Genomic DNA, 13815 nt, shown 5'->3' on the forward strand with positions numbered 1-13815 from the left:
ATCTGACCATTTGTACATTTGACACTTTACAGAAGAATGCACTTTATTGCCACATTCTTTGTGCTTTTGCAAAGCATGACGTGTAATGTTGGAAGCCACCTTCCCATATCCATCCCATCAGCCCCTTGCATATGCATTTCTCAGCTTCCCTGGTCAGCCCCTGAGCTCCAGTTGAGTAATGAGGCGCCACTGTCTTTGAGCCAATCTGGATAAGTACTACCCATGTTTTATTAGCGCTCCGAGTAGCAGAGATAGTGAATGCAGAGAGAGAAGCCGTCTTCTCCTACCCTGAGATCCTCTGAATGTACACTTAAAAGAACAAAAGAACAATAAGAAGCATCCCAAGTTGCTGTCGGAGAAAGACGTCAGATTAATATTCTTTTCACGTGGCTGCAGGAAGAAAGAACAGAGACTCCTGAGAAAAGAACTGCCTGCAAATTCTTTTTTTGTTGTTGTTTAAAAGAATTTGCTCGAAGCCACAATCCATTTTGGAAGGCAATGGGATAATATTTCAGTCTTGGAGTTCTGACACATGTTGTGACAGCCAGTGGCAGACATGCCAAGAGCTTCATTCCATAAATCACATATTGAAAAAAGGAGGCCTCTGTGCTCGGTAGTTGTGGTAGTAGTAGTAGCACAGGCAGAAGCAGCCGTTGTTCCTTCTTTTTCTTGGCTGCCTCGCTTGGATGGGGTAGAGAGAGACTTAACCTTCAATCAAGAGGACCAAGAACAGTGCATGTGAGAGCTCCAGCTCTTGCCTTGTTAAATGAAATGCAATCCACGTGAAGACCTCCACAATAGATACTGTACATATATTCCGGTAGTGCTGGAAATGTGGGAGACTATGTGTTATTCTATTGTTTAGTTTTCTGGAATCTTTTTAAATGTTTTGTACCTCTCAGACCAAGCAAATCACTGAAGATGGAAATAACAATATAAAAGGGGGGGGGGCATGACGAGAGAGTATTTACTTACCAGGCTGTTTTAGTGGGTGGGTTTCTCTGCTTTGTGCTTTGTTTGATTGTTTGTTTAGTATTTCTGCAAAATTTAGGATTCCCTAATGCAGCCTGTTGATACCTCCCTCTTGTGAGTAGCTGGTGCCACTAAATAAGCTGCTTCCTTTAAAAAAAAGTGAAATATAAAGAATTATATCTAATAGGAGTTTTTCTGGAAGTGTTTTATTAGATATGCAGATAATAATGTATTCATTGGTGTTTCTTTTCATGCTGAGTGATGTTACTCCCATTTAAAATATTTCAGATATTTCAATCGTTCTTCAATGGGCCAGAACTTTTTGTCTGTGTGGAAGGATTAAGTCTCTGACAAAACTCTTTTAAAGGAAGAGAAAATGGATAGGGTGGTCATTTATGTATTGGCAAAAGAAAAGAAAAAGGAGGTAGATATGCATACAAACAAATAAATGAGGAGAAATTGGATAATTTAAGAAGCTATAAGTCATTTGATACATTTTGGAATAGCAACCTTCATGAGAAGATAGTAAATGAAATTTAACATTAGTAGGGTTAATGTCTAACTCAGCTGGCAAATTTTGTTGAATTATTTTCAATTCCTTGGGTCTACAGTGTTGAGTGTAAACAACATAGGATATCACCCAATGACATTACAAAAATAATGATTTGTGCATAGGGTTGTATTTTATGCATAATATATTTTAGACACGTGTGTGTGCACACGTGTGCGTTCTCTAGCCATGGCAAATATTGTGGTGGCAAATAATGTGGCCAGTGTGGTAGGGCAGAGAAGCAGAGCCCCCTTTGCACTTGCCAGCATCCCTGCCAGGGCAGGGGAGGAGCACAATTTGGGCTGTGTGGGTGGCCTGGAAGCAGCCCTAGTTGATCCATGCATCCCCTCCATGCACTTGCCCTGTGCCTCATCCCCATTCATTTTTGGTGATATCTGTGTTGTGAGGCTGAATCCATAGCTCTGCCCCACTACACGGACCACTACTCGAAATGCTAAATATCAGAGAGGCTGTTCTCTGGCAGGGTGAGATCAGAGTTGCTATTCCCTTAATACCCACTTCATAATTTTCTTACAGTGGAGAGGAGCAGGTAAATGAAAAAAATGAGTGAAATAAGTTTATCTGCATGGGTGGAAAATGGAGTTGCTGTTGTTGGTTTAAAAAGAACTGGGTCAGGTTTCCTCCACAAGTTTCATTCAGCAAGGGAACACCCAAAATCTAACACTTTCTTAAAACAAAACAAAACAGAAAGAATGTAGATAATGGCATGCCTGTCTTCGGGCAGTTTTCAATAGCTGCCAGTGACATTTGTACAAGTGCACAGCAATCACAACAGTGTTGCTGAGCAAGTTGTACTTTCCTCAGTATTGTTTGTCGACCGCTTAGAAAACGCAACCTGCCTGCACCCGAAGCAGCCTCTTCTTTAGGGAAGGCGCCTGGATCCCACGCACAAAAGAAGTAGCAATTGTGCAGTTGCTGTCAGCAAGAGAAGACTGTCTTGTTCTGTGATGTGCATTTGCTCTGTGCCTCTTAAGGCACCCAGTGAGTTAACTTGGCCTTGTGATATCATTTTTCAGAGTTGCAAAGTCTCTGCTTCTTTGTAAGAATGCCACCCACATGACAGAGGAGAGCTGTCAAGCTGCAACATGCAGGAGCTACTTCGACACACCTATTCAAGCACCACTTTGTCTGCCCTCGTAGTGCCTCGTGCTCCTCAAGCCTCTGCGTACTGAATGGAGAAACAGAGACCAGGTAAAGTGACATTTATTTCTGAACTGTACTTAAATGGGCTCTGTGCTGCCATGTACTAAGGTCCCCAGGCAGAGCCTCTTGTTTGCAGATTTCTGTGCATTTTCTTCACGGCATTTGGAGGCGGGGAAATCGTATATGCATCAGGATGGAAACAGCTGCTGGCCACAGTATGCTGCCGCCTGCCTTTGTATTTTGACTCTGCTCTCGATGTAAAATTGCTTCTGCTGCTGCTTATTTGATTTTGTTTACTAAAGCGTGGGTTATGCAGGGACCATGTGGATGTCTTACTGAGCTGGCTGGGCAGGATGCAGAGGAAACGATCTTGTGGTTGGCTTACAGTGGTTTGGACTGAGAACCAGAGACTCCCTAGTTCTCATCATGCCTTGCTTTGTGCTTCTTGTTGAATATGTCATTCTTCTAAAGCAGTGGTGAGCATCCCTTCTCATTCAGGCATCTCTCCCTATCCAAGCAAGCAAGAAGCAGCATTGCATAGGCAAAAAATCCAGATAGGCAAGGGGAACATTTGGTCTTCAAGCTGTTGCTGGACTACAACTCCCATCATCCCTCACCATTGGCCATGCTGGTTGGGGCTGATGAGAGTTGGAACCCAATAACAGCTGAGCAGCTACAGATTCCCTATTCCTGTGCTATGACCTGCTTCTCTGTATCTCATAACGTGATGTGAGGAAATATGGATGGATATCCCAAGGGATTTGGGAGATTCTGCAAGGCAAAACCAGTTCAGGTAACATTAGGCCATTGGTTGCCAACCTTTCATGCTCCAAAGGCTGGCCATCTAATTTGACTCGGGAGTCATGGAGTTGATTTGACCTTTTAAAGTCTTGGCTCACATAAATCTTTCCTTGCTGATGAGAATGTTAAGTGAAAATGAAGCATGCTTCTTTTATGAGACGGTATTTCCTGCCTTGCAACTTATCATTTCTCACAGAGCTTATTACAGTGGGCTTGTTGTTTGCTGACTAGACCGAACACAGGTATAAGCTGTCTCTGTACTTGTACAGGTGTTTGTGTGAAAGGCTGCCCATTGGTTGATTAGTACAGCTCAGTTGCCATGTAAATAAGTGCACAGGTACATAGAGTGTACACTCACTGACCGTAACCTGCAGTGCTGTATCCATGTTTATGTTCAGGTTTTCCAAAAAATGGAACAGGTGTTAAAACACATGGATTACATGGGGATGGTATTCCAGGGTTAACCACCAGCATCTGCAGTAGCAGAGCTTGGAGATATATTTACCTGATATCAGTGCTTTTTTTCTGGGAGGATGCAGGGGGACACATACCCCTAAACATTTTGTGAATCTAATGGGAGAAGAAAATAATAAAAAAAACCTTTTAGTTTCTTCTCTAGCACGGTGAATCGCCAGTTTCATTGCTACCCCTGATGGCGGCCTCATTTCCTGTCACGGTGTTTCCTGAGTCTCAGACAAAAGTGAGCGTTTAATGTGTGAAGCAGTGTGGAATGTGGATGTGTGGTGTTTTACTGATGAAACTTTGGCATCATTGAGGGGCAGTATTTCAATATGAGTAATGCATGTTCTTTGTACTTTTGTCCATTTACATTTATTTTTATTTTATTTTATTTATTTTTCCTGATTTGAACTATAAAATGTTGATTTTCTTGAGTCAAAATGAGAGTACCCTTAAAAAAATTTAAAGAAAAAAAAACACTGCCTTATACCATGGGGACTTGTTTCCACTCTCAGGTGACTAAACTTGAATCATCTAAATCATCTAAGTACAACCAATAAAATTAAGGCTCTGGTAACCTCTGGCTTTTGAGTACAGTGGTACCTCCGGTTACGAACTTAATTCGTTCTGGAGGTCCGTTCTTAACCTGAAACCGTTCTTAACCTGAGGCGCGCTTTTACTAATGGGGCCTCCTGCTGCTGCAGCCGTGCAACTTCCGCTCACATCCCAGGGCAAAGTTCATTACCAGGAGCACCTATTTCCAGGCTAGCAGAGCTCGTAACCCAAAGTGTGCGTAAGGAGGACGGTATATAACCCGGGGTTCCACTGTGCTGTAATGTATTGGTCGTGGGACGGCCTTTGAAGACTGTTAGAAACTGTAGTTCAAAATACAGCTACTACGTTCTTGACTGAGATCTTGACCATCTGGTAGGAATATATCTTACCACTGGTTTCTGGTCCATATGTGAGCTTCATGAATGTTTAGGGAATAGGATTTGAACTCATATCACTCCTGCTCCAAACCGCTTCCTAATTCCTTTTCTATTGTGATCTAAAGGCCTTTTGGTCTGATTTCTGTGTCCATTTTTGTTTTCTCCTTCTGAAATACAGACCTTTTGTTTATTTGCTACCCAGTCTTTCCTATCAGGAGAAGTTCCAACATTTGGGGCTTTTAATTTCAAGAAAATGTGAATAATAAGTGACACGATAAAAGTGTATAAAAAGGATGACTGGCGTGGAAAAGTGGCTAGAGAAAGGGCTTTCCCCTCTTTCTCGTAACATGAGAGCTCATGGTCATCCAATGAATCTGAATGTTGGAAGATTCAGGGCAGATAAAAGAAAGTACTTCTTCACACTGTGCATAATTATGGTATGGAAGTCACTCACAAAAGAGACAGGGATGACCAGAAACTTGGATCGTTTTAAAAGAGGGTTGGACAAATTCATGGTGGATAAGGCTATCCTTTTCCTTAAGAGCCATCATGGCTAAGCTCTGCCTCCTTAGGTGGAGGCTGTATGCTTCTGAATATCAATTGCTGGAAACTGCAAGAGGAAAGAATGTTGTTCTGCTCAAATCCTGCTTGTGGGCAGAGTAGATGAGCCACTGGCCTGATCCAGCAGGCTCTTCCTAGGTTTATCTTACCGTCTTTTTTAATGGTTATGTTAATTATATGGTATGCTTTTATTTTAAGTTGCTGATGTTATCTGCCTGGAAAGCTTCACTTTGGAATGGAGGGGTGGGATGAAAAAATACTGAAAGAAATAGTGTGGCTGAGGTGATTAACAATGTTGATTAATAAGGCTTAAGGGAAATCATGAGGCTTAGAGGTTCCCTCTCACAGGGCTGCAATTTCCAGCCCTCTTAAACTACAGTACCCAGGATTCCTTGGGAAGAAGTCACAGCCTTTAAATGCATGTTGGATGCACTTTAAATATATGATGTGGATATACAGGGACTATACGCCTTGGAGAGAACTTCCCTCCAAGCATTTCACTTGAAGAAAAGACATCTTGGCCCACTGGTGACTGGAGAGCTCACCGTACCGAGCCAAGAACAGAAGGGTCAGATGGCTGAGGCAACCTTTAGCGAAGACTTGTAATGCATTGTTTCCTCTGAGACTCCCTGAGCCTTTATTGCTCCTTTAAAATGGAATTTGCAGCCCTGAAAGGCAGAGGGATTTATTTTATTGTGAACATATTTTCCTACTGAAAATGGTCCATATGTTTAAGTATTTGATGAATGCTGCAGTACTTAATAATACTATTTACTACAAATATAGATAGATAGGGAGTAAGCAGGCAGAGTGTGTGTTTGTGTGTTTGTGTGTGTGTGTGTAGAATCCACACGCAAGCTTTCCAGTGTCCAGATGTTCATGCTCATTGTGATTCCTCCCATGTAAACATTTCCCCTGCAGACAAGCAACCTCTTAACGGTGACAGGAAGCAATGAATTGTTGTTTGCTGCTAATTGTGAACTTCATTGGTTCTTGGGAGAAGATTTGAAGATTTGGGGTTGAGAAAAAGGCTAAAACAAGGAAAGCCATTAAATGGACGCTTTTCTGATGGCAAAATCTATAAGTGATACAAATTACTTAGGAAAGTACTTTTGAGTGGATTGTAATTCTGCCGCCACCAGAGCCATGAGTGGGCAGTCAAAAGTCTGAGATGAAGCGCCATCTATTTCCTTTTGTCTCGTGTGATGGGTTTGCAGGGGGCAAGGATCCCCTACCATTTCTGTGTTCTAGTATCCCCATAATTTATGAAATTAGGAAATGGTGGGGTTTGATCAATGGATTTAGCAAGGCCTAAAAAATTTTAAGTCAAGCCAGCTTCCTCAGGAGTTTGGTTAGAGAGGTGCTGTCAAAGAGCAAAGGCAGGTGATGACAAAGTCATTGCCCTGACAAAAGGTGAGACATTCAGCATCAGAAAAGAAAGGAGAAGGCTACCAGGGTTACACAGGGTGAGATGTCACCGCCTTTGAAATTAAGGTTGCCAGGGTGACAGGGGATGGATGGTGGAAGCAGAAGTGGAGGAGTTTTCTTGCAACGACTGTTGGGAAGAAGCAGGTGGAAGTAGGCAGAACTCCATGCAGGGACTGAAGGGCAGCAGCCATGCTGGCTGGTTGGAGCAGGCTGTTACAGAGAGATGGGGCTTAGGATGCCTCTGAATCCAATGCTGGGCTGCTAGGAAAGGATGAGCCCCCTTGGGATTTAAATGCTGTGAACTCTCTCTCCGCTTAAACAGGTTGTAGATATGTGCTGTCAAAGAACAAAGGCAGGTGATGACAATGTCATTATCCTGACAAACCATAGCTGTCAATCATATTTATCCTGATAAACCATATTTCATAAAGATGACAGTCTCCACTGTGTCTTGATTTTCCAACAGAAACACAATCCTAGTTGAGTACCAAGACCACTGGACTTTTGCTATTGCTCACAGAAATTGGGCTGGCCTATAACACCTTTACCCCATTTGGTAGAGTATGCCTTACTGAAAGGGTCCCTTCTGGCCATTACCATACTGCCAGGTCCACTGTACCAGTGTCTACAATGCCATCTTGCAGATTTCATTATCCTTAACCATATCTCCTCTTGAATACCAGTCAGCTCTTTGCATGCGTGTCAAGTTTTCGTTGATGATTGCTTTGACCTAGCAATTAGCAGCAATTTTGCTGGTCTCCACATTTGCAAATCTGACATTCTCACATTGAACTGAGAGCAACCCTTGGGGTGGGGAAGCATTTTATTTTTGCTTGGGGTGGGATAAGCACTGAGTCAGCACTATTGTTCCTTGCTTTGTTTTGTTTTGTTCTGTTCTGTTTTATTATTATTATTATTATTATTATTATTATTATTATTATTATTCTGTTAAATTATTATATAGTTTGTATTTTGCCTTTTAAGGGGAAGGGTCATGGCTGCCTGGGAGTGGGCCTCAGCCAATAGATTGGGTGGGGCAGGTTCCACAGGGGGAGATGTATCGGGACACCCGATCTCAGTGATCACAGGCAGGAGGAGGAGTTATGCTAAGACCAGACCATGTCATTACCGAGGAGGCAGGTTTAGTCGTTGTTTGAGGACTATCCCTGCCTCCAGGTCTGGTCCTGACCGGAAGGATACAGTAATCAGCAAGGGAAACCCACATGACCTGAAAGTGTTGCTGTGCAATGCCAGGTCAATGATGAATAAAACCACTGCCATCCATGACCTGATTGTGGATGGAGGATTTGACCTGGCATGTGTGACAGAGACCTGGTTGGATGAAGCAGATGGGCCTGTCCTTGCCACTGCTTGCCCACCAGGTTTCTCTTACGCACAGCAACCCAGGTCATGTGGGCGGGGAGGGGGGTTGCAGTGATTTTTAGGAAGTCATTAGTCTGCACCAGGCATCCTATTGGGAAGACCCAGTTTTCTGAGTGCATGTTCTGGAAGCTGGGCAATAGGGGCAGTACAGGATTCCTACTGGTGTACCGACCTCCCCGCTGCACCAAGGATTCCCTGCCCGAGCTGCTTCAGGTCGTGGCGGATATGCTCCTGGAGACACCTAGCTTGGTTGTCCTGGGGGATTTTAACATCCATGCCGACACGACCTTACAAGGGGCCACTCGGGACTTCGTGGAAAGCATGGCCTCCATGGGGCTGTCCCTGAATAAGTCTGGCCCAACTCATAGCCACGGACATGCCTTAGACTTGGTGTTTACCTCTACGGATGTTGGTGATCTGACATTAACTAAAAGCGAAACAAAAGAAGTGCCATGGTCAGATCACTTCCTGGTGCAACTGGACTTCTCCGCAACCCTTCCCCTCCGCAGGGAGGTGGGACCGATTCAGATGGTCCGCCCCCGCCACTTAATGGATCCAATTGGCTTCCAGAGAGTGGTAGGGGATGCTTTATCCCAAGCTGATGGCCTTTCAGCTGATTCCCTGGTGGCACGCTGGAATGCGGAGTTAACCAGGGCTATTGACTGTCTGGCTCCGAAGCGCCCTCTCCGATTGCATGGAGCCCGGACAGCCCCGTGGTTTTCCCCGGAGCTGAGGGTGATGAAACAATCGTTGAGACGGCTAGAGCGCCGGTGGCGGAAAACTCATTCTGAATCAGACCGGACACGGGTTAGAGCTCAACGTCGAGCCTACCAAGTGGCAATGGCAACGGCGAAGAGGGCCTTCTTCGCCGCCTCCATTGCATCTGCAGAAAACAGCAGCAGGAGACTTTTTCAGGTGGTTCGCAGTTTATCGGAACCACCTGTACCACCGGGGCCTGGTAGGGACCCCAAGATCTCCTGCAATGCTTTTGCAAAGTTTTTTGCAGATAAAATCGCTCAGATTCAGAAGGAGGTAGACTCCACAGTGGGAGCAGGGCCAGGGCAGGAGAGTGCTAGAGTTCTGTCTGGTCCTGTTATATGGGATCAATTCCAATCTGTTACCTCCGAGGATGTAGACAGGCTGCTTGGACGAGTGAAACCGACCACCTGTCTCCTTGATCCTTGCCCATCCTGGCTGATAAAAGCGAGCCGGGAAGGGCTGGGCGATGGGCTTTGCGGGGTGGTGAATGCTTCCCTCTGTGAGGGAGCCTTCCCAGACACGCTGAAAGAGGCGGTCATTAAACCGCTTCTTAAAAAAACATCTTTAGACCCAGCCAATTTGGCCAACTATTGCCCAGTCTCAAATCTGCCATTCTTGGGCAAGGTGATTGAGCGGGTGGTTGCTGAACAACTCCAAGCACGCCTGGAGGAAACGGACCATTTGGATCCCTTCCAATCGGGATTCAGGCCTCACCATGGGACTGAAACTGCCTTGGTTGCGCTGGTTGATGATCTCCGGCGGGCTAGGGACAAAGGTGAGAGCTGTTTCCTAGTTCTGCTGGATCTCTCAGCGGCCTTTGATACCATCGACCATAACATCCTTCTGGACCGTCTAGAGGGGCTGGGAGCTGGGGGCACTGTCATACAGTGGTTCCGCTCCTTCCTCCTGGGCCGTGTCCAGAAAGTGGTGGTGGGGGGTGAGTGTTCAGACCCCTGGGCTCTCACTTGTGGGGTGCCTCAGGGTTCTGTCCTCTCCCCCATGCTTTTTAATATCTATATGAAGCCGCTGGGAGAGATCATCAGGGGGTTTGGACTGGGTGTTCATCAGTATGCAGATGACACCCAGCTCTACCTCTCCTTTAAATCAGAACCAGTGAAGGCGGTGAAGGTCCTGTGTGAGTGCCTGGAGGCGGTTGGAGGTTGGATGGCGGCTAACAGATTGAGGTTGAATCCTGACAAGACAGAAGTACTGTTTTTGGGGGACAGGAGGCGGGCAGGTGTGGAGGATTCCCTGGTCCTGAATGGGGTAACTGTGCCCCTGAAGGACCAGGTGCGCAGCCTGGGAGTCATTTTGGACTCACAGCTGTCTATGGAGGCGCAGGTTAACTCTGTGTCCAGGGCAGCTGTCTACCAGCTCCACCTGGTACGCAGGCTAAGACCCTACCTCCCCGCGGACTGTCTCGCCAGAGTGGTGCATGCTCTGGTTATCTCATGCTTGGACTACTGCAACGCGCTCTACGTGGGGCTACCTTTGAAGGTGACCCGGAAACTGCAATTAATCCAGAATGCGGCAGCTAGACTGGTGACTAGGAGTGGCCGCCGGGACCACATAACACCGGTTCTGAGAGATCTGCACTGGCTCCCAGTACGTTTCCGAGCACGATTCAAAGTGTTGGTGCTGACCTTTAAAGCCCTAAACGGCCTCGGTCCTGTATACCTGAAGGAGCGTCTCCACCCCCATCGTTCAGCCCGGACACTGAGATCCAGCGCCGAGGGCCTTCTGGCAGTTCCCTCATTGCGAGAAGTGAGGCTACAGGGAACCAGACAGAGGGCCTTCTCGGTAGTGGCGCCCGCCCTGTGGAACGCCCTCCCATCAGATGTCAAAGAGATAAAGAATTACCTGACATTCAGAAGACATCTTAAGGCAGCCCTGTTCAGGGAAGTTTTTAATATGTAATGCTGTACTGTTTTTAACACTGATTGGGAGCCGCCCAGAATGGCTGGGGAAACTCAGCCAGATGGGCGGGGTATAAATAATAAATTATTATTATTATTATTATTATTATTATTATTATTATTATTGTTATTGTTATTGTTATTGTTATTGTTATTGTTATTTATAAATCATGCAGGGGAATGCCCCTCATAACAGATCAAGAATAGGGATCTTGCTCCCAGACCACTGCCTAAGGCATATGATCCTGTCCATGAGTCCAACAGGATTGCTGCAAATACTGCCTTTAAACCACCAAGCCTCTTGGGCTTGCCAATCGTAATTACAGCAGTTTGAATCCATGTGATGGAGTGAGCTCCTGTTGCTCTGTCCCAGCTCCTGCCAGCCTAGCAGTTCAAAAGCATACCAGTGCGAGTAGATAAATGGGTACTGCTATGGTGGGAAGGTAAATGGAGTTTCTGTGCACTTTGGCTTCTGTCACGGTGTCCCGTTGTGCCAGAAGCGGTTTAGTCTTGCTCGCCACATAACCCAGAAAGTTTTCTGGGGACAAACACCTGCTCCTTCGGCCTGAAAGTGGAGATGAGCACCACACCCCATAGTCAAATTATTTACCTACTGTGAATAACTTTATTTAAGTTTGATATAAATGTTGTGCTCAATTCTATTTTGTACAACTATATTTTAGTACATTTATTTATACATCAAGACTGACCATGAAAAGGAGGCAGTTGATTTTGACAGAGGTGGAATCTACACACATATAAAAAAAATTCTGAAAATGCCTTTTTAAAATGCTTTTTAAAAAATATATTGAATTTCCATAAATTCACCATAGCCATCTAGTACCACATCGTATATTGCATTTGAAACACACTTAAAACATTTTATTTGCAGCTGTATAGCTGAGTCCTGAGTGAGTTGCCTGTTGCAGCTTTTATTAAACGTGGTACTGATTGAAAGCCCACCTGAGCCATAAGTTGTCAAACTTAATTGGGCTATGTCTGTAAAGTACAAGCCTCTGAGTTGACTGCTTTATACCTAATTGGCAAATAAGTTGCTTTTTGCATTGTTAGTGTTGTTAGCGGCATTCCAGTTTCTCCCCCATTTCATTGCTTGTTTCATTAACCAGCAAAGAAATTGCCCCGCTAAATACTAAATTCTCTGGCTCTCCTTCATTCCTGAAGTGATTTAAATGAATTACCAAGTACATTATAACTATTAATCTGTAAAGTTTTATAGGCATGAACATTAAAATTTTGGCTTATGATTTGTTTGAAAGAGAGCCAAAGTAGGAGTTGCCTATGGAACTATCCAAAAACAGTGTTCTGGATGACGACAATGACGTTTTACCCACCCTTCACCCTAAGGTCCCTGGGCGAGTTTCCACATTAACACACAACATTAAAAACAGTTTTTTTAAAAAAAAAACTTACACTCACAAAATATACACCTCAAGTGTCAAAAACCAGTGTAAAGATATATGTCTTCAACATTTGCCAGAAACAGTGTAATGAAGGTGTCAGAAGTACCAGGGTGCTTTATGGAATTAAGACGATATGAATAAGAACATAAACATTTGATTTTTTGAAAATCAAGAATGCATTCATTAAAAGCAGCAGAAAATTTCAATTAAGGGCGCAATTCTATGTTTTGGGGGGAGGCAGATTTGAGGCTGTTGGATGCTGTGGGCTTCCTTCTCTGTTGGTGGCAAGGAAGGTTCATGGGAGATGCAGTAGAGGCTGGTTCATGCAGGCAAATGAGGTGCTGCCCCACCAGTCTGTCCTCAGCCAGCACCTACCTGCCTGGCTTCTAACAACCAGTTGAGGTGGTAGCACTGGCTTCCTCTCCTCCTCCTAAGTATCAGTGTTGCCCTTGCAGAACCTGCAGGGAGGAGGATGGGGGACAAAACTAGAATCAGTTGGCTTTGCCTGTCATTGGCCATCTACTGTTAGAAGCCTCCTGTTGCAGCAGCAGAAAGCTCCACCGCCATAGCTGAACTGCCAAATGTTTATCTCTGTTTTATATAGTTGGACATTTTAGCAAGTGAGGAATAAGTGGAGTGGCTCTGCCAGTTTCTTGGAAATATTGGATTAGCCTTTATTAGAGTGAGGATCAGTAAAGTTGTTTTGGAAATGTGCTGATGAGTGGACCCTTCTGGCTTTCCTGCTGAGAGGAATCTCAAAGGGGTTATTTATTTTACCCATGGCATGCATGGGATAGATTAAGTCACTTAATTCTATTGGAGAGCTGGCTTTACTCCAAAGACAAGGAAGATGTGGGTTTTATTAGTCTCTAGTTTGAGATTCTACTGTTTAAAAATGGTTTAGTGGATCTGATTTCTGTATCTTAGCATTATCAATGACCATTGTTTGTCTGTGAAATAAGAGCACACAAGTTTGCTCAGTGACATCAGGAGGCTTTCAGCACAGCCTAAATGTAAGGTGAGGCTGGGGAGAGGAAGCTTAAGATATCTCTAAGCGATTTTCAACTGCTAGTCTGATCATGTACTCAGTTTGGTTTAATCTCCATCAAACTCTTTGAGACAAAAGTGTGGCAAGCTGTACTTAGGAACTGCAACTCGGGTTTCTAACCCTTGAAATTGGTTTAAATCATTGGTAATTTAAGTACTTCTAAGGTAGCATTCATACAAGTGGGGCAGAATTTCAAGGGACCACTGTGAACAAAACATGCTGGAACATTTGGTTTGTGCATGGGTGTTCTTGCAGAACTCCAGTAACCTAAATGATTATTGGTACTAGCATGTGCGTAAGCTGGACCACATTGAATTATATTGCGATGGCACACATTTAAATTCTGCAGCCTGCTCTATATGGTCCTCTCTAAGTTTTAATTAAGACTCAAATCACAAACCTTCAGATTCTGCTGACGTAC

The 13815-nt window shown here is 44.5% G+C and overlaps 1 protein-coding gene across 1 annotated transcript in view; it reads left to right on the forward strand.

Moving 5' to 3' along the window:
• Window positions 1-2582: 2582 nt before the first annotated feature.
• Window positions 2583-13815, forward strand: part of FGFR2 (fibroblast growth factor receptor 2) — a 144380-nt gene continuing 133147 nt past the window's right edge. The window contains exon 1 of the mRNA XM_083741239.1: window positions 2583-2734. The gene's annotated coding sequence lies outside the window, so the exon portion shown is untranslated. The remainder of the gene's footprint in view (window positions 2735-13815) is intronic.

This window comes from Podarcis gaigeae (assembly GCF_964106915.1).
Source record: "Podarcis gaigeae genome assembly, chromosome: 5".
NCBI classification, from domain to species: Eukaryota; Metazoa; Chordata; class Lepidosauria; order Squamata; family Lacertidae; genus Podarcis; species Podarcis gaigeae.